The sequence below is a fragment of the Diuraphis noxia genome, unplaced genomic scaffold (genome assembly GCF_037042655.1).
Source record: "Diuraphis noxia isolate RWA-SAM2 unplaced genomic scaffold, SU_Dnox_SAM2 contig0005, whole genome shotgun sequence".
Lineage (NCBI taxonomy): Eukaryota > Metazoa > Arthropoda > Insecta > Hemiptera > Aphididae > Diuraphis > Diuraphis noxia.
The window spans coordinates 27,415,336-27,437,907 of record NW_028301715.1 but is presented as its reverse complement, the minus strand read 5'-3'; the positions used below and the strand labels follow the sequence as shown (position 1 = coordinate 27,437,907).

General features: G+C 28.1%; 1 protein-coding gene and 1 pseudogene across 3 annotated transcripts in view; both read right to left on the bottom strand.

The window, feature by feature from the left end:
* The window catches only part of LOC107163163 (uncharacterized), a 186,949-nt gene that overhangs the window by 125,807 nt on the left and 38,570 nt on the right, over positions 1-22,572 (bottom strand). The window lies entirely within an intron of this gene.
* The window catches only part of LOC149055155 (uncharacterized), a 32,849-nt pseudogene continuing 13,924 nt past the window's right edge, over positions 3,648-22,572 (bottom strand). Inside the window, exon 2 of the transcript XR_016191843.1 lies at positions 3,648-4,426. The product of XR_016191843.1 is annotated as an uncharacterized LOC149055155 (transcript). The remainder of the gene's footprint in view (positions 4,427-22,572) is intronic.

Below are 22,572 nucleotides of genomic sequence, written 5' to 3'. Positions count from 1 at the left end.
CCTGTCTGACTGTCTTATCATTGGTCGTTTATACATAAGAAATATTTGAATGAAACCAAATATATTTTGTTTCAGACTAAATGAAGTGAATCCATCAACCGTTTTTTTTTAATAAAAATAATGTTTTTGTAAAATAAAATCGTTTTAAATATAAATTTGAATAACAATATTTAATATTTTTGATGTTATAGGTAAGTTCGACTTTTTTAATGACATAGCCTTGTTTTAATTTTATAACACTCGGGTAATTTTAATTTAATAATACAAAAATTGAACCAATAATACCTACAAAAACATTTAATGTTATAAAGAAAAATGAGAAATAATGGAGGCTAGATTAGTATAGTAAATAGTAATTTTTCTCCACCAATTATGTCAACAAAATTCTAAAAGTTTAAAGGCTTACACAAAATATTTATATATTCGGTGATCAAAACAGAAAAAGAAAACACTAACATTTTCAGAAAGTACAGAGAATATTAAAAATAATGGTCCCCTTAGAATTTGTATGCTTTTAAAAAAAAAAAACAATAACACTAAAAATAACAAAGAACTCTGATATACTATGTGTGAATACCGTCGTTAATTGAGTATAGCTGTAATAAATTTGTTAAATTGTAATTCAATGATTCGATGAAAAGCGATTCACAGAGGATACATATATTTCCTATCTACCGGTGGCGTATTTATAAATGAATGTCTGATGGGGATGAAAGGGAGCAAATCAATAAAAAAAAAAAAAAAAAAAAAAACAATTAAAAATCTTATTACGAGCAACTATTAAAAAATGCAGGTAAGTCGTGGATGTCGATCTGCTTTACAGTAGGTTACAAGTGGGTTACTGTAATTGATGGAATTAAATTTGAATCCAATGATATTATATCGTTGTATACGAAAAACGATTCTGAACTAATATATAGAATATATCATAGATTATTAATAATTTTCAAATCTTAGATTTAAAAAGAAAAATTTTTATGAATTTCTAGTTCAAAATAATTTGCGAATTTTCGTTATTTTCGTGATTTTTACACATGTTGTCAAAATTCAAACTTTGAATGCTTGTAAAAAAAAATTGTGCCAATATATTTCTTTTATTTTTCACCTGCTACTGTAAAAATATGTTAGGAGCATTATATAAAATTTTAAATTCTAAGATATGAAAGGAAAATTTTTTATGAATTTCTAGCATAAAATAATTTACGAATTTTCGTGATTTTTACATAATATGTTGTCAAAATTCAAACTTTGACTGCTTATAAAAAAAAATGATGGCTATGTATTTCTTTTATTTTTCAACTGCTATTGTAAAAATATGTTAGGAGCCTTGAATTAAATTTTCAAATCTTAGAATTAAAAATAAAAACTTTTATGAATTTCTATCTAAGATAATTTGAACATTGACGTAATTTTTACGTATATATAGTCAAAATTTGAACTTTAAATGCTTAGAAAAAAAATCATGCCTACGTATTTTTAATATTTTTTATCTGCTATTGTTACAAGTTGTTAGTAGCCTTGTATTAAATGTTCAAGCTTTTCTACCGAGCAAATAATTTTTTATCGATATTTATAGAAAAAAAACTAAAGAAGTTGAAAAATTAAAATGTCAGTAAACAACTCAGAACTAATCAAAATATTTTGAAAATTGTATAAAATATATAAAATTCCTATATAAACATTCAGTGAAAATTTCAAGTATCTGCGGTCATTTATTGTTTTAGACTTTTAGAGTTACACCAAAATAAGGAAATCGCTAAAAGTGAAAATCCAATGTTGTAAAAATTTAAATTTCAAATGCTCATAAAAATTCAATTTAAATTTCCAGTGGACTTTTTATTTGTGATAAAGATTGAAAAACTTTTAAGGAATCTTGTATTAAATTTTCAAATCTTAGATTTAAAAAGAAATTTTTTTATGAATTTATAGCTCAAAATAATTTGTGAATTTCCGTGATTTTCACGTATTTTGTCAAAATTCAAACTTTGAATGCTTATAAAAAAAAATTCTGACTATGAATTTATTTTATTTTTCAACTGCTATTGTAACAATATGTTAAGAGCCTTGTATTAAATTTTCAAGCTTTTCTGCCCAACAAATTAATTTTTATCGATATTATTTTTAAAAAAAAAACTAATAATGATCGAAAATTTCAAATGCCTATAAATGGTTCAACTTAAGTCAAAATTTTTTGAAAATTGCATGGTGGATAGAACATACTTATATAAACATTAAGTGAAAATTTCATGCATCTATGGTCATTTGTTTTTAAGTTACATCAAAAACCAAAATCGATTTTGTCGAAAAATGAGTGTGCGTACAATTTCCCGTTATTTAATTATGAGGCATTGAGGCACTTTGTGTTATTTTGTTATGTTTTTTTTTAACAAACGTCATAGATAAGTACATGTATGAAATTGTAAATAGCACACAAAGAACAGAAATATTTTTACTATTATAGCATGTCTAGAAATCATGTCTTAATTCGAATATAGGAAGTAACAGCAGCACATTACACTACACATTTATAGATAACTATAATAGGTGAACGAGAATAAATAAACGAAAAATTTAATTCCAACTTTGTCATTTTTGGACGCATTTTAATCGAAGAAAAACCACTCTTATAACTCATAAGCACGGTATTATTATTTATTATCACTCTACAACGAACGTACATTTCGAAGCCGTATACGGAATATTTTAAAGTCACGCGATTTGACGCATTAAACTCCTATCTCCAGTATCTGTATAGTACACTAATACAGTGTGCCAGCGGTAAGGTTGGTGCAATAATGAAGCATGCATAATAATAAAAGTATTTACAACAATTTTATTATTTTTATTAAGTTCTGAACCTCTAGACTCAGTAACTCTTAACGACATTTTTAGACATAATACAATACACTAAATATAAACCCATAATAATAGCCGTTTGTACTGATATTTGTGCATATTTTCGATTCCATAACTTTGGATCTTATGAGAGTTAAGATGTACATATTAAATACTTTATTAATATAATATAATAAAGGTACTTGAACGACAATGTAATGGATAAAAAAATACTTATATTAGTACAATTTACAACTCACTGTAAACTGTTATAAGAAAGGTTCTCAACATTTTTTGACTCACAGCTTCCTAAATTCTTAAGTGAATATTCTTAAAACTTGGAGACATCGCATATTGAGCTAGCGTATATTTACCTATACTAGCTTTATTTCATTAATATTAGAGAAAGCGGTTCCAATTAAATATCATAATAATATTATAATAAATTTATTACACAAACCGCATATCTGCTATAAAATCATTTTTCCTTCAAAATTGGCATTCTGGTTGAGAACTTTAATGGTTCATAATACATATCATAGGAACTGGTATATTTTATAAAGCGTTACTTATTAATCTATATAATATTATATTATTATGGTATTATAATATATGACAATGAAGTACACTTACGTCGTCTGAAGATCCGGCAGTGGCCATGACAGGCATTTCATAATCACCTCTGGGATCGTGTATGCCGTTCAACTTGATGACACGTATGCCGTTGGCCAGGCTGTCACCGTCTGTCACGTGGGCTGTGTGCACAAAATCATCGGGTGACCGCTCTGCACCACAGTCTACGCCGTCTTCAGTACGCTTACTGCTAGTGGTCACCGTCTCCTTGTACTTGGCGGCCGGCGGCGGCGGCGGCGTAGGTGTAATTTTTGGGTCCGCCGTCACCTCAGTGGCGGCGGTCCGCTTCTTCGCGGCGTCCGGCGGGCCGTTGAACACGGTCACCGGTTCCCAAACTTCAGACGTGGCGCTCGTGTAGTAATTGTCCTCTTTGGTCTCGCGCGACCGCTCGTCCACCACCCGGCCAGCCCTGGCCACGGTCACTTCCTCCCGGGTGACCACCGTCGACTTGACGCTGAGGTTCGTCTCCAGATGGACGGGCGCCCGCAGTATACCCGCCCGGACCAGTATCTGGTTGAGCAGGTCGCAGTCTGGCACGTCGCCGCGCAGCAGCGCCCGCTTGATGGCCGCTCCGTCGTCGCCGTCCAACGACACCGGACACCCGTTGACCAACAGCACCTCCTCCTCCTTGACGCTCGACTTTTTCTCGCAGTCCACCACCACCGCACCCTTGCCCAGGATCGACTCAACCGTCTCTTGGATCTCGTCGTCCATCATTTCGCGTCCGCTTCTTCCTTCGGGGGTGTAGTATTATCAGCTTTATCGATTATCCACTTGATTCCAGCGATGTATATGATAATAATCCACCACGAGCGTTCTGCGGTTCGGGTGATTCAGAAGTCTGCCGGTTCCGTCATTGCTGTACGTACGTTATAATCATACGATACAATATTGTATACTATGATACCTGCCGTATACAATGCACCATCGATGACAATATTAATGACTGGTGCTCAATCTAAACGATAACGGAACAAAAACAAAAACATAGATACCGATGAAACACGACATACGAATTAATTCAACAGAGCCGTGTCCGAATCGTGCGTAAAGTCACGCTGGAGGGATTAAACACGCGTTATATTATATGATATTGTACTGCGTGATCCCGCTTCTACATAATCCCGCGTTTGGTCTGTATGCGGTAGGAATTCTCAAGTACTGCCTACGCATGCAGCGGGACGAACCTCTTTGGTGGAATATATTATATATGTATTACATTATATGAGTAGATTATTTGCAGGTCTTGTGTATATTTCGTATCACATCATATTATGAGAGACCCTTGTATGTTGTAAATAATAAAACGGAGAATAATATACAAATTTTGGTTTTTAATCCATAAAATAATAACAGGGTCCATGCTTTTTTTCCTAAACGGAATGTTTCTATTGGAAACTATATGATGTGTATAAAGTCTAATTTTAGACAAATAGTTCACAGCTACACATAGTATATGACCGCCATATTCGAGGAATAATATGGAATATAATATGGTACATCGATGATGCACACGTGTAAAGGAGGAGCACACTTGCCCATACTTTATAAACAGTGCATAATACTATGATGGATATGAAAATTATTCGTCCGAAACTAAACTATAAGAAATGTAGACGTAACTTAAGTATTACATAGATATTTTTTTGAAAATTAGCTTGTTTAACATTTACAACATTTTTAAAATTCGAAAAACTTCATAAACTTAATATAAAGTATACATATTAGATATATATTAACATATAATGAAGAAAAAAATATAAGGTGACACGATTTGGATAAGACTCTGTATACAAATGAACGGTTTAATCTTATAGGTAATACAGATAGGTATTATAATATCAATAGGTAACCACCGTCTCGAAATGCATTTTGTTACACGGATCGCACTGCTGCGAATCCTAAATATATAGTTACGACGAATAATCATATCATAATTAAAAGCGTTGCAGTCCAAGGTTATGAGTAACAATATAATATTAAACTTAGAAAAGCGTTCACGAGCGCCACGAAAGTGTTAAGGTTAAGTAATGCGTAGACCAGTAAACCAAAAATGAGCACTTGTCGGCATACCTAATCTAAACTAATATAATTGTACTACATTTATATCAGGTGCCTACAACAATAAAATTATAAAACCCTAACGCAATCCACCGACGATAAAATATGCGACTCTGGTAATAAATTTATAAAGTGCCCATTCCGATAAAATAACAAATTTTACTTTACGGACTATATCAGGTGAATTGTATTATCTATTAAATATTATAATTTGTAATATAATATCGATGACTTACTAATTAGTGACTAGTGACTACTATATTATTAATTTATTATACTGAATAGCATGACGCTTCCCCGCTCCAGGACAAAACATGTTGCAGGAAACTAATCTTTTTTCAAAACATCCTTTGCAGATATTGCATCGTCATACTAATATAGTATTTTAAGGGGATCCAATATATCATCCTATATGATGGTAGCCTTCAATTTATATAATCATCGACGACGTAGATGATAACGCTATAAAACGATTATGTCAGTGATGTAGGGATCTCACTAAGTCATAAACAAGAAATTATTTTTAATTCTCCGACCCGGTTCGGCTATTATAGATATGTGTGGCTCTAGGATTATCATATGACGTGACTCTGTAAGCGAACGAACGTCATCACATTATTATACCAGAACAACTGTGCACATAATATTATTATTATCACGACTTAACCGAGTTTAAAGTCTACGTTTTTTTTTTTTTTAAATTATATATATTTTGTATACGTAATTAATATCATTATAAAATGTATTATCATAATGAGTGTAGTTTAAAATAGCACTGAAGTGCTGCACAAACAGAACAATAATAGCGCATAAACGTTTTAAAATAACAAATTTCGCAATTAAACAGCTTTATCTTATCTGTTATATTTCGCGGTACGTAATATTCGATAATATAATATAAATATCATTTTATAAAATCTGATTTACAAAAACCGATTTGCCGACATTTTTGTAAATCTTAGATTAATTCGAAACAATATTGAAATAATGGAAACCTCAAGAGAAAAACAGCAAAATGAACGAAGCAAGACAGTACGGTTTTTTAATTGAAGATGAATCACCTAACACTGATCTTTATATTTATATCAATATTCTAAGACGTGTATATTATACAATATTCATGTATATTGTATACATTGATCAACGGAATAATAATATGTTCGCCTACACTAATGATATTTCCGTTTTAGTGTTTATTCAATCTGAAATATTTTTTCATGCATCAACTTCATTTATAAAAATATAAAAATATCATGCAAGCAATATAAATAATAAACATCACACACGCGAGAATATATCAATACAATGTACATGAACAGGCGTTGGGCAAAAGTAAAGCGGCAACGGGAGCGTATAAAAGTTTAAAAATTATTTGAAAAACACTAGTTTTTCATTATTATGTATTAAAACTATTTTATGAATTGATGAGCTATAGTCAAAAATAAGTACAGAAAGTCAAATATTGAGTAACCGTTCTAAAATATCATACTTGAACAATATAATTTGTTTTTATTTTTTTGATCGATGGTGAAAGGTTATTTTAACTAAAACATACAAATCGTTTGTCCATCATACTATTCGACCTAGTGATGCAGTAATACTTTTTAAAACTGATTTGAATTTATTATTATGTCTACTTAAGATCGGTTAGTCAACTTTTTCCCATTGAAGCCCCCTCCCTCAACAACAACTATAAATTTGATTTAAATATTTTGAAATTTCGGAATAGAAAATTACGTTTTAATTGATTTTTCTTTTAATTTAGAAATTATTTGACTAAAAATTAAACATTAAACAACTTTAAACATAATTTAATAAAAATACCTAACCGTTCCTAGACGCGATTCGCATAACACTAATGTAATATTATGTATACACTCAGCACCAGAATATTCAAGTACTGTGTAATTACAGTGTACCACAGTGCAAAATATAAAAAATATGGTTAATTATACTTTATGATATACTAAACCATATTTTATGTAATTCGAGTGTTTTCATATAAAAATTAATTTTTACAAGATTATGAAGAAAATCTGACAGAAACCTTGAAATTTAAACAGGCAAAACACAAATAGATAAACAGATAAATAAAAAAACATCGATATTATTACAATGGATTCAAGTTATAATAGTTCAATAATATAGTGAATAATAAAGTTGAAACATTAAATGTATTCTGTATTAAGTATTGGTATATTATACACTTTTTTTTGAAAATAATAAATTATAAACACATATACGTGTACAAGTTATAATAAGTACCTATTACCTAAACTACCTAAAAATATTTTCATACGTATGTCGTATATCGTATTTACGACTCACGAGTATAATTTAAAAAAAACCAATTTATTTAAATTCATCATAATTTCCGATTTTAATTTCGAAGTTAATATTAATAAAATAAAATTCCTTGTGTATAATCTACGTATATGATCATTGATCATATAGGTACTATATAGATGGCTAACATTATATGTATCTTATACATAATACGTGAACTGTATTGTACGAGTCTAACAACATCCTCGAAAATGTGTATTAATCACGTAATTACAGGCGATTAGAAAACGATTTCACCTAGTAAATCTCCAGGAATATATATTTGCTCAAATTTGAGATACTTTTCTTCGGTTATTGTGAACTGGGTAATAGGTAAGATAATGATAATAAACTAATGTTATGGCGATCATTATAATATTAAAATGATGTGTGTTAGTTTTTATTCATTTTACATTTATAAATATATATTTTCTAAATTTACCAACAATAGCATGCAAAATATAATGCATGGTTTAAGATTTACTCACTTTTGTTGAATAAGAGCCAATAAAAAAGGAAAGCAAAGTAAATACGTCTCGTTATTGGCATAGATTAATTACGCATTGGGTCCAGACATCGGTCCAGAGAAACCGATTTCTAAGAACTTCTAAGACAATCAACATACCCACCCACTTGTCGGACATCAAAACACCACGTGTGTTAGCACTTTATGTAATAATTTATTAAAAATGCAACGGGCTGCTCGAAATAATCCTAGGGATCCATTAGCCCGCGTAGTACGCAAATAGTCGTTTTCCAGACTTGATGTTGGTTTTTTCTACATTTTATAAAACGCTGGGAGTGCTGATATAAAATACGTATAAAAAAGAGCATAAATGAAAAATTAAAATCGTGTCGTTTTTAACAAAATAATAATATTACATTTGGTTGTTTCTCCCACCGCTAATGTCACTGCCATTGCTGCTGCCGTTGGCGCCCACTCACTGCGTATGAACCGGAAAATAACACGTACGGATCGGGCTATTTAGGGTTATAATATAATGTATATGACAATATTACAATGACCCCATGCACATGTTTACCTATTTGCTAGCTGCGTGGGTGTGGTGACATTATTCAGGGTAAATTGGTTGGCGTGTACGAGTCCTTGAACAAAATCGCCGGAAACAAGACGTTTGTGTTGACCTATACACAATCAATATAGAAAAACTGACGATCATCATCACTGATGAAGATGCTTTAATTTCAATAGAAACGCGATTGGGGGGGAAAATTAATTCCATAAAAGATCCTTGAAATGTTACACCAGATGTTAAACTCGTGCGGTACTAATATAAATGTATATACACCAATATACCTAACGTGGAAAATAATCTCGATAATAATATATACAGTACGAACTAGGTATATGTTTTAGCGTAAGCTAGTAAGTAATAATTAATTAACTATAAAAATGTAAAAATACCGATGTTAATAATATGATAATGTTAAATGGAATTAAAATTCAGAAGCTTTGACATCGATATAATTAAAGAAATAATATCCCAAAAAAACATATCAATATTCAAATCACGAACGTGACATGTGTTTCAAATAGTCCAGTGTTTAAAAATATCTAAATCATTCATGACACAAAATAAACCAAATAGAATATTTTGTGATTTTGAAATACTTTCCAGTGATTTGAAATTAGATTTATAGAATAGTAATAGAAAACTAAAGAATACGTATATAAAAACGTCAACGCCAGAGAGCTCATAATAGTTTAACAATTATCAAAACATATTATAATTAAGGTTTTTATTTCTTTTGTTAATAATAATAACAACCAATATCATAATAAATATAATATTATACATATTTCATCAAGTTATTTTAAAACCATTTTATTGTAAAACTTTTTCCCGGCTCTTTTTCTTTTCCCTTCATAACTAAAGGTACATGAAGATGAAGCTATATGAAAATTTTGATATCGAATAATTAACTTTTCTATATAACTTTCCTAACCTAACTAGAAAATACTTAAATTTTACATCAAACTATACTTTTTTTATAAGCGAATAACCTACAAATTCAAAATGTTAATACACCAACCGAAAAATACTACATGTACCTCAACAGTTAATATACAACATGTCGGTATAAGTATACTACATGTAGTAACACTAATGTGCAATACCAAATTTAAAATAATTGTTACCTTTCCAGTCACATGAAATCAAAATTAAAAAGTTAAAATCTCACTAAATAAAATATACAAATGTATACCTAGTAACTAACTATTGTAAAATATATTGCTATAATAGCTAATTATGTTTAACTTTGATACTAAAGGTATCAGAACCCAAAAGGTATTAAAATTATATACCGTTTTATTAGTAAAATATACCTGAGTATAACTCATAATTGTACCAATTTTTATAATATACGTTTACTCCGCAGTGAATAAATATATTATTTTACTTTTTAATTATTTATAATGCGATGCAATGAAATCAAAATTCAAATCATTTGTTCTTATTTATGTTTAATGTAGGAATAATATACTAACCTCACTATACAGTATGACTTCTGTATGAATGTATGAATAATGCTATACGTACATTTAAATACAATAATGATTTACCGTCATGAATCACAAATACGAATAAAAGTAATTTAAAAATGATATGCGAGTAAACTAAAAGGTTGTGCATGAATTCTTTTATATTATGTAAAATGTAAGATTGTTAAATATTCATTAAAATAATGATAAAAAATATTTTTTTATTATGTCACTTTTAATACCATATAGCGTGATGCAGCACGGTACTATACACGTTAAATTATAACAACTAAGACGCATTTATAAACTACACTAAATGAAATCTTTGTAAGGCTATTTAGAAATTAATGGCATTCCAGAAGTTTAGTAAACCAGAAAACGCGATTCTTCAAAAAGTCGTAAAAAGTTATACTTCATTTTGGCATTCGTCCGAAATACAATCAGAAAACAAACTATAATATACATAATTTACGCAGGGTCCTAATATTTAAGCCAGAAATTCAAAAAATCCCATGTTTGACTTCATGCCACGTAATCCAAAATATTTTCATAAACGAACACATTTTAGATTCTGAGAGGAGCGATGAATGTATTGATTTTACCATGATATGTTTTAATTTTTTTAATTTTTTTTTTTGAGTGTCATCACGTTTTGGGGCAGTAAAAATGCTTCGATTTTTGACTTCAGTACCTCGTTCGATCAGAAAGTGAATCTAGTTGGTACTTTGGGGGGTCAAAAGTAAAAAAATTCTTAATACTTTTCTAAATAATTGAGAAAAACAAACTAAAAATTAAGGGAAAAACGGGAAATTGTACGCACACTCATTTTTCGACAAAATCGATTTTGGTTTTTTAAGTAACATAAAAACAAATGACCATAGATACATGAAATTTTCACCTAATGTTTATATAAGTATATTCTATCCACCATGCAATTTTCAAAAAGTTTCGACTTAAGTTGAACCATTTATAGGCATTTGAAATTTTCGATCATTATTAGTTTTTTTTTTAATTAATATCGATAAAAAATTATTTGTTTGGCAGAAAAGCTTGAAATTTTTATACAAGGCTCTTAACATATTGTTACAATAGCAGTTGAAAAATAAAATAAATTCATAGTCACAATTTTTTTTTATAAGCATTCAAAATTTGAATTTTGACAAAATATGTAAAAATCACGAAAATTCACAAATTATTTTAAGCTAGAAATTCATAAAAAATTTTCTTTTTAAATCTAAGATTTAAAAATGTAATACAAGATTCCTTACAAGTTTTTCAATCTTTATCACAAATAAAAATTCCACCGGAAATTCAAATTAAATTTTTATGAGCATTTGAAATTTAAATTTTTACAACATTGGATTTTCACTTTTAGCGATTTCCTTATTTTGGTGTAACTTTAAAACAAATTAACGCAGATACTTGAAATTTTGACTGAATGTTTATATAGGCGTTTTATATATTTGATAAAATTTTCAAAATATTTTGATTTGTTTTGAGCTGTTTACTGACATTTTAATTTTTCAACTTTTTTAGTTTTTTTTTCTATAAATATCGATAAAAATGTATTTGTTCGGTAGAAAAGCTTGAAAATTCAATACAAGGCTTCTAACACATTGTAACAATAGAAGTTAAAAAATATTAAAAATTCGTAGGCACGATTTTTTTTATAAGCATTTAAAGTTAAAATTTTGACTAAATACGTAAAAATTACGGCAATGTTCAAATTATCTTAGATAGAAATTCATAAAAGTTTTTCTTTTTAATTCTAAAATTTGAAAATTTAATACAAGGCTCCTAACATATTTTTACAATAGAAGTTGAAAAATAAAAGAAATACATAGTCACAATTTTTTTTTATAAGCATTCAAAGTTTGAACTTTTACAACATATTATGTAAAAATCACGAAAATTCGTAAATTATTTTATGCTAGAAATTCATAAAAAATTTTCCTTTTATATCTAAGATTTGAAAATTTGATACAAGGCTCATTATATATTTTTACAATAGCAATTGAAAAATAAAAGAAATGCGTAGTCACAATTTTTTTTTATAAGCATTCAAAGTTTGAACTTTGACAAAATACGTAAAAATCACGAAAATTCACAAATTATTTTAATCTAGAAATTCATAAAAAATTTTCTTTTTATATCTAAGATTTGAAAATTTAATACAAGGCTCATAATATATTTTTACAATAAAAATTGAAAAACAAAAGGAATGCGTAGTCACAATTTTTTTTTATAAGCATTCAAAGTTTGAATTTTGATAACATATGTAAAAATCACGAAAATTCGTAAATTATTTTATGCTAGAAATTCATAAAAGTTTTTCTTTTTAAATCTAAGATTTGAAAATTTTTAATAATCTATAATATATCCTAGAAAGATAAACCGTCTTCGCTTAGAATCGTTTTTCGTATACAATGATATAATATCATTGGATTCAAATTTAATTCCATCCATTACAGTAACCTACTTGTAACCTACTTTACAGCAGAGCGACATACACGACTTACCCGCTTTTTTTTTTGTTATAGGTATATTATATATGGTTTAATTGAAATTATTGATTTAAATAATAATGATTTTCTTATAATAACAATTAGTATAATGTAGAAATTTATTTTTAAATGAGTTCATATTACTAAATTCCACTACTTGATTTATAGAACTAATTACATACACCACTATATTACAAAAATTTAATCAAGTAAAAAAATTAAATTACTGAAAGGATGAAACCAACCATCTACTACCTCCATTTTATTTTAGAAAATAAAATGGTTTTCCTGCGTTATAATTTTTGCAACTATTACTCGTCATAAATAAACAAACTTAAGTATGCAATAAATGTTTTGAATGTATACTTTATATTAATACGATTATATATTCAAATATTTATTCATCAATAACAGCACTCCGCTATCATTTAATATACAAGACAAATACAACTTATTAAAATATATATAAAAATTAAATTAACACTAAAGTTAACATAGAACTTAATAGGGAATTTACATTATAATTGGAACCTAAACGCTAATAGGTACATGTTTTATCCATTACATTTTAAAAAATAAGTCGTTTTTCTATACTGCGAGCGAGTTTTTAACAATGCTCGTCCTATTTATATGCTTAAATTTTGCATGAATTCAAATTTTATAGACAAATTCTGTTTTTTAAATACAATGAACCTCCCTCCTCTTTTCACTTTTAATTATTTAGCAGATTTTTTTTCTAGAATTTTCATCCATCTAAATCAAAATACGAACGAGTAGTTTTTGAGTCACATACATAATTATTTGTGTACTGAGGATAATGTCTTTGATAATGGGTGAAGTCTATATGAGAGATTGAGTGATTTTAAAATGTAAATAATTAGCACGAACTAAGATAAAATTGTCTAGAAACAAACAGCTTATCAGTGGCCACGAATATAATACGCACTGCGTACAATAAGAGACAAGTGCGGGAAGTTGCAATGGGTACTGAGAAATTAGAATGCAATCTGCATACAACAAGAACTAAGATACAAAATATGACACCAAATAAAACTACCGGTAGCACTGAAAACATTCAATACTCAGTGCTCGAAACCTTTTAGTGGCCGTTTCTTTTTAAGTCCATTATATCTTAGTCCGTAGTAATCAACAATTACTGTTGAGCTATAAATATATAATAAATAAATAATAAATTTAAAAATTTAAAAAAATTAATAATTTGTAAAACTTTGTATATGCAATAATTAAATAAATAACTACTATACAATTTATATTTTTTTAACACCATTTTAAAGTTCCTTATTATTATCCTTAATATAAATGTTTTAATAACTCAGCTACTATACCTACTATAAACAGAATTATGATTAAAATACATGAAAATTTCCAATAAAATCATCTACTTAATAATTTACATTAAAAAGTAGGTTATCATTGGAAAGGTAAAAGTTTGTATTGCCACATGATACTTCTTAAGTGAAAATCGCAAGAATTTGAAAATATGGACTTTATGTTTATACGAAAAATTCTAGAAATAAAAATTTGAATATATTTACTATTGAAGGAATAAACAGTGATGAACATGCTTAAAAATCACCCAGTAGAGTGTAGATTTTGAGAGTATCTAGTTATTAAGTATTGTCACTTTAATGATTGTATTAAATTTAAGTTCAATGATAGATTTTTGTATGTAATTCACAGATATAATCAGTTCTATTTCTAAGAGGATTTTATAATTTATTTTGTAATCAATAACAATATTTATAATTAAATAAACAAAAATAATAGATTTTGAAACAATAAGAACTTTTTTGTATAAGTGATATTAAAATAAATAAATACGATATTTCACAGATAATGTTTTCAACTATATACTGGATATCAATTTGGACTCTTAGCTATCACTACAACCAGAATGGTTCTATCACAAGCAAAACAGTTTTTACTATGCTTTACATTTGTTAGACGGAGACAACACATGCGGATAATGCGTCCACTTAATTGCTATAGGTGCATGGTGTTAGTTAAATAATATGTATCATATAACTATATGTATATTTTAACAGGATGTAACAGAAAAATACCTGATTAAAAAAAAAATATGCTATTTCAACGTAAGACAAAATTGTTAATATTTTATGATAATTAAATAATTTAAGAAATATACACGTCAGCAAATTCTCAAAAATCATATTTTTAAAAAAGTTATTACACTCCTGAAAATTAATTAACCAAAAAAAAAAATTGAATTTTAAAAATAAACTACTTGATTTAGAAAAATCTTTTTACCATCAATTTTGTTCTTATAATCAAATTTACAAATAGGCTATTTTGAATTTATCCAAAAAAATTTTTATTGAATTAAAATTTTTTATTTTCAGTACTTACCAAAAAATAAACATAAAAACATGTATTATACATGTAGCGCTAGGATTATTTAATGACCAAAATACATAAATAAATAAAAAATATGAATTTGAACAAAAGTTATTCCAAAAGTCAGTTTTATTTATTACACCTCGTATATATACATAGGTAGGTACTTAGGTTGGTATAAATATCATAGATATATCTTCTATACAAAAAAAAAAACACCAAATTGAAAGTCAGAAATAATTTTAGAAACTATTAACTTGAATTAGGTACATAGGTCATAGATACATGCGGTTTTTATTTTGTAGTTAATTGTTTACAATTTATCAAATAATAGGACGATCTGAATGTTATGTAGAAAACTAACTTCACTCCGACTCCTAGAATGCACCCAAGCACCATCTATTTGGTTTTTACCACATTTTTATATAAATCAATTCACTACTCAGACGGTTTCCAGGAATACAACTATAAAGTATACCTACCTATACAATAATGTACACGGTGCATGCACCACTATACACTACACACAGTGTCGGCCTGGTCATGGCCGCCAGGCCGCGAATGCATCCGTGGCCCCCGGCCGTATTTGTGTCGAGGGGCCCCGATATTACTAAAAATATAATATTTCACCACTAATAAGCATTTTTATATCATTTTTATTTAATAACATGTTTGGGGGCCCTTCTGAAGAAATGCATCCGGGGCCCGTTAAGTACCAGGCCGACACTGACTACACACACATAATTAATACATTTATGTATAACTTAAACTAATCAACACGTATGTGAATTAGTAATGCAAGTAACTTTGCATAGTATTAAGCATTTTGAATAATATTGAAAAAAATTGTTTTTATAACATTTCGATTATTTTTTTCAATCTATGGTTTTCTACGAAAATTCTGAAATCTTTTTAGCATCATAGTATAATAATAAGTTATGGCATACCATGTGAAAATAAAATGGGTACTTTAGGAGTAGGAGTAAAACCTTGATTAGTATGCAACACGACAAAAACTACAACCATACGAATTTACGATGATCAATCACACAAACAACAATATTGAACTTGACAGAGATCGATTTATATTTATACATATTATGTAGATACAAAGCATTGTTTAACGTCTGTACAGTAATTAATCTAAAATAAATATTAAAAAATAACTGAAATAGTTTTATATCATTGTTAAAAAATAACATGACAAATGGATTCATCTTTAACTGTCACCACCTAATAACTTTCATATTGTCTTCTATAAGACAAATCGCTAGGCAACAGTCACACCCAGATCATACAACCAAAAACTGTTAATTTATAATGTGTTCTACATAGTTTTACATTATACCTAATAATGTAGGTATACTAAAATAATACCGTATTATAGGTAGGTACACCAATCAATTTATCGTATTAAAAATTATTCATGTGTTTTTGACTTTTATTGCATATTTACACAGACAAGGCCATAATAATATAATTATAATAGTGGCTAATGTTAAATAATAGTTTTAAATTACTACTTCGATCACTTCAAACACTTTAATATTACATCCTTTAAATTAGGTCGTCATTTCTTATCATTACATATATTAGGTATACAATATGCAATAAAATAAACTATTATTAGTTTACTATACCATAAAAATCATAACATTAGTTATCTAGTATGAAATTAAATATAATTAAGGTAAGTATGAATAATAAAATCTTAAAATCTGGTATTTATCATTCAATATAGCATGGGATAAGTATAACCGTGCTGCAGAATAAGTGTTTGATATACTTTTTACCCTTTTTTTTTCGTTCAAAAAACCAGGAACGGGTGGGAAATGTTTAGCACAATACTGCCACCCGGATACTTTTTACCCTGGAAATATCTTTAAAAACACGAATAATATTATTATTATTATTATTATTTTTTTATTTAACAAATACTACTCAACTACCGGGGTTATTAGCATTTCAAAATACATATTAAAGTTTACTTAATTTTTACAAAATAATAAATTGTAAATAGGTGAAAAATTGATACAATAAGTTTTAAGAGAAATATGTTTAAATTTTGTGTGATATTCTAAGTTTTGGTATTGCTATTATATTTGATGCAGAAGGTTGGTCTCTTTGAGAAATTCTAAAAGTGATATGATGTTCTCTCTTCGTTTAATGCAAGTATTTCACACAGATTATTGTGGAGCATCAGTTTGTGTCTGGCAACTTATGTGAGGAGGCATTCAGTTAAAAGATGTTTTACAGTGATCGAGGTGTTGCATGAGGTGCATATCCGTTGTTCCTTTTTGTTCATTAAATGCTCATGAGAATATAATGTGTGGCCAATTCGAAGTCTGTCAATGATGATTTGATATCTGCGTGGGAGTGATGTATCGTGCATCCAAGGGAGGGTGGAGGATTTAATTTCTCTTAATTTGTTATTTTGTATTAATCTCCATTCTCGAAGACATGTTTGAATATATTATTATTTTTTGCCATTAAAAATTAAGTTTTTTTCGTGTGGCACAAAGTTTACCTCAAAGTTTACTATTAGCTGATAGAAGACTAGTTTAGTAGCCTAGGTTTTTAACGACCAAAAATACATTAAATAATTATAGAATAGAATAGATAATTAATATGAAGTAAAAATGTTACAAGAAAAAAAATAATAGCATTAAAATCACTTTATATTTTATATTTTGGATTGATTATTGTATGATTTGTATGATTTTCATAACTAAATGGTAGATCAATCATATTTTAATGAGATGTGATAACTAACTTTAAAAAAAATTACAAACTCTAAATTAAAATACAAATGACTGGATTTTCGCAATACATACATATAAATAACAGTTTTACGACTTTCATTAATTTAAAAAAAAAATTGCAGACTTTATCATGTAATTATATATACTATAGGAACTGACCGCAGTAAAGCTTATGTAGGTACTTATTTTTAAAAATAATTCAATCAAGTAAATTAGTTAATTAAAAATTATATACATCAGAACTGCAGTTACAAATACAATACATGATTATATTATTATTATTGCTATTTATGTTTCTCACATAACATAAAATAATTATTGCAAAACTACTTTTTACAATGTATCGTTAGTTAGTCTATATACTTAATATATCTGTAGTCAGATCTACAGTTAACTATTAAAATTGCTATTATTGTGTGTGGAATAAAACACTATAAAAAAACACATATTTTTAGCCTGACAATAGTATATCCTATCTGTTTAAATTTAAAATTATAGTATAAATAAAAATCCAAATCTGTTTATATATACTCTCTAACATAAAAATATTTTTTATTAAGTGTGTTTCATCTTTCATACTGCAGTGTTGTTAAAATATTGATTTTGTATTGGAATACATTTATTTTAATATTTTAGTTAGATTATTATGTCTTATGCACTAAAAGTAATGCCTATCATTAATTAAAGAGATAAATAAAAAAGTAAAAATAAACAAAAACCAAATTGTGAAAATAAAAATGCTTTCTTTAAGTTCTGAGTTCTGTGTTGAATGATAACTCCGTGTATATCATACGCGTTGAGATGATACAATCGCTTAATTTCTAACAAATTACTGTAAGCCCAATGACCCATGTTTCCAAGGGTATAAATATAAATAAAATAAATTGTTAACAAGACGTTTAAAATCAGTTAAGAAATGTTTCAACTACAAATTAGACAAAATTAGAAATTAGAAGGTAGAAAATAAGCACTTTTAGATTTTCAAATGATTTACGATTTTATATCTATTTGATATACATATTATATATTATTATTATATGTATTATTTTAGTTGAGTTATAGTGAAGGATTCTAAATATTATACATTTTAAAATTGATTTACAATAGAAATTTCTAAATCACATGTTAATAAAAAAAACTACATATTTGCAGATACAAAAAATATTTACTATATGAAAACATATTTAAAGACCAAATGATAATTTACGGCTATTTTCTATATGTAGTCTATATATAGTGATGCACAACATATGGTAAGAATATTTACAGCCGTTTAGTATGATTGGCACTTTCAAAATTTACATATTAAAAAAATAGTTAAAGAATTACCACAATTTGTCACAGCATGAACTCGCAAGACTTATTAACTATATTATGGCATCAAAGCGTCAACTCCACGACAATAAAATTTGAAAACTTTCTGTTTTCCATACATAAATGTTTTTTTTTCTACGTTTACCAATTAAAAAATATCTATGTGTGTATAGTTAAAAAGGCATACTTATACTTTTTTATGAATTTTGAGTTTTTTTCTCGTTTTTATAAAAAAGTGGATTTTGTTAAGTCAGTGAATATAATGGAATTTTTTCATTAATTTAAATAATACTTTTTCTTTATTCATAGTATTCTAAAGACTATAGAATGTAATAATTTTATTTATTTACGTAAGTGTGTGGCAAAGTATATTCAATAACTTTTAATATAGCTAGGTATAGTACGCTATACCAAGTTAAAATTGTTAGAAAATAAATTATTACATTCCCCTTATTTTAAAATTAATTAATTTTTATTCGATTTGCTATTTGTTATAGGTACGTTTCTATATATTATTTTTACACTTTCATGTTCACGTAAAAATAGTAAAACAATTAAGTATTGACTCTATAATTTACTTAAAAAATTCATGTACACATGTAACTTTAAAAAAAATCGCTTGTCTGAAACCATACTAGATGCAAAATGTTAAGTACAGTGAGTTTCAAGTAAGTAATTACATCCATTATCATCAAGTTACAGTGATGTCAAAATCGTTTAAGTCCAATGTCCGGTGTGCGGAAACACCATTCACCCGCGACTTACTAATGCACCGTTTATATCGTTAACGACGTTAACCTATCATATTACCAGTGAATAGTTAATTATAGTGAATGGCTGTAATATTGACATCAAATACATTCAATGTTCATTACAATCTAGTTATTAACTTTTTAATAAATTAGCTAAACTAACATTTTATGAACTATATGAACATGGTCACATGGAATCAATTTACTTATCAGAAAACTTAGAAAGATATATTATTTTCCATAATATTTACGTCTAACTGCACATTTCACAATTTAGAATTTTTCTATTAATATAAGATTACTATATAATTATTAATATTGTAATGGTTTGTTTTAACGAATGTAAGTACACATTTGGCAAAATTGCATAAAATATAATATTATAGCCCTATAAGTAAACATAATAATAATTTTTAATTCTATTTTCACTAAGTATTAGTTCTTTTTTGTTTATACCTTCGAATAATCAGCTAAAAATTGGAAAGATAAAAAATCATTGTCCATCAAACTAGCAAACTACACGCATCGATGCACCTGTACACGGATGTTGACCGCCTACAATTATTTCAGTCGCCCGCGATTCCGGTCGCCCAGTGTGGCAGCGTTGTCGTCGGCATCGACCATTCACTCAGACTAGACACGTGGAACGAATCAGTTAAGATCAAACATACTAAGCTATAGTTAACACAAAAAGAGAATAAAATAAACTATAGTGAAAAATTCTCGGTACAGAATGAACTATGAAACATAATATGTAATATTATCATCTATCCGTGTTCCCGAGGAAAATGTCGAGTTGTTTAAGTTCAAGTGATAGACATTATTGTATCTAAATATTGTAGAACTCACTATAACGACCACCTTTAGACATAAAGAATGATGATATCTACAAAGATTTAATGTCTATTAGAAATTATCATTATACCTATTTCGACGTCATGCCAACCGCAGCGATTGAGGCAACATACCTAAATATTATAGGTTTTACGTTCAACAAGGTGATAAGGTAGTTAATTTTGGTTCATTATTGCCGAGGTCACAGGCGTTCCAATTGTACGTTAACACAATTACATACCATACAAGTGCGATGGCATGGTGTAGTTGATATAGAGAAAAATTGTATTTTTAAGGACACAAACCAATAAAATTATCTTTTGTTTGGACAAATTACGATACAAATATTGTACGTTGTACGATTGACAAAACAGCTGTTAAAAAACAAACATAACGTTTACCTTAATAATTGAAAATTAAATTGATTATATTTCTATCAAAAGATACAAAAATATAATTAAAATAGATTGTTGAAAACAAACACTTTTATCATGCGCAACAAGTATAAGTATTCCGTCTTAAGTATTCGTATACACTTAATGAATAAAAAAAATATCGTTAAATACATTTTCAGATAAGCCTTTTATAGTGCGTGACTCGTAACAACATGCACCACCAGTAGAAAACAGGAGTAGCTCCAACACTGTCAGCGCACAAGACCATTTTTTTTTTAAACGGACACACTACCGACAAGAACGAGTTGAAATTCCGATCCGATCCGACGCGCACTAGTCGTACTCAAACGACTTTCATCTCGGATCCTGTCAAAGATAATTTCTAACGAAGGCGGCAGTCGTGTGAACCGAAGGAACGTATATATAACGGACAATAGTCATCATTGAATCGTATCCGTATGATATACAATATGTATATAAGTAAGATGAATAATAATAACAAAAGTTAAATACAGAAGCGGTACAAACACATAATAGATATGCATATATAGTCACAAATCAATTCATGGAAATATAGAAGACATAGCATATAAAGAATCACGCACCACGTATTTATTTTTAACGACCTCATCCGTTCTACATCAAAACGAGGATAATATTATCTGGATTATATCTATGACAAAAACATAGCATTTATATTATTAAAATTTAAAACTTATATTTTATGTCTTATGGATTAATGTATAAAGTTTGAAAATTAAAAATTCTTTGTGAATTATTCTAAAATACTATTTCAAAATAACTATTTGATATCAATCTAATCTGAAATATATATAATCTACATACTAGACTGTTTGAGGAAAATAAAGGTAAATATGTCCCAGTTTCCACGCAGTATACACAGAAAGTTTCACGAAATATAAATTTAAAAAAACTGTACGATTTCATTCATGCTAGACTGCTATAGTCAATATAATATAATGGAAAATTATATACGTCACGCAATTTACGATCATGGACCCGGTTCTACAGACGAGACAAAGTTAACTTCGTCCTTGGCCACGGTACCATTTGTACTGTAGAACTAACAAGAACCATATACGTCAAACTGCAAAATGAAAAAAAAAATCATGACGTCGCGCGTCGCAGTAGCCCACGCTCAATAGTAGATTTTGTAAGACATACGACGTTCTCAATATCGATATTCGATCGCATTGTTAGACTTAAGATTGTAGTATTATTTGAATCTTAGATTTTAATCTAAGATTAACTATC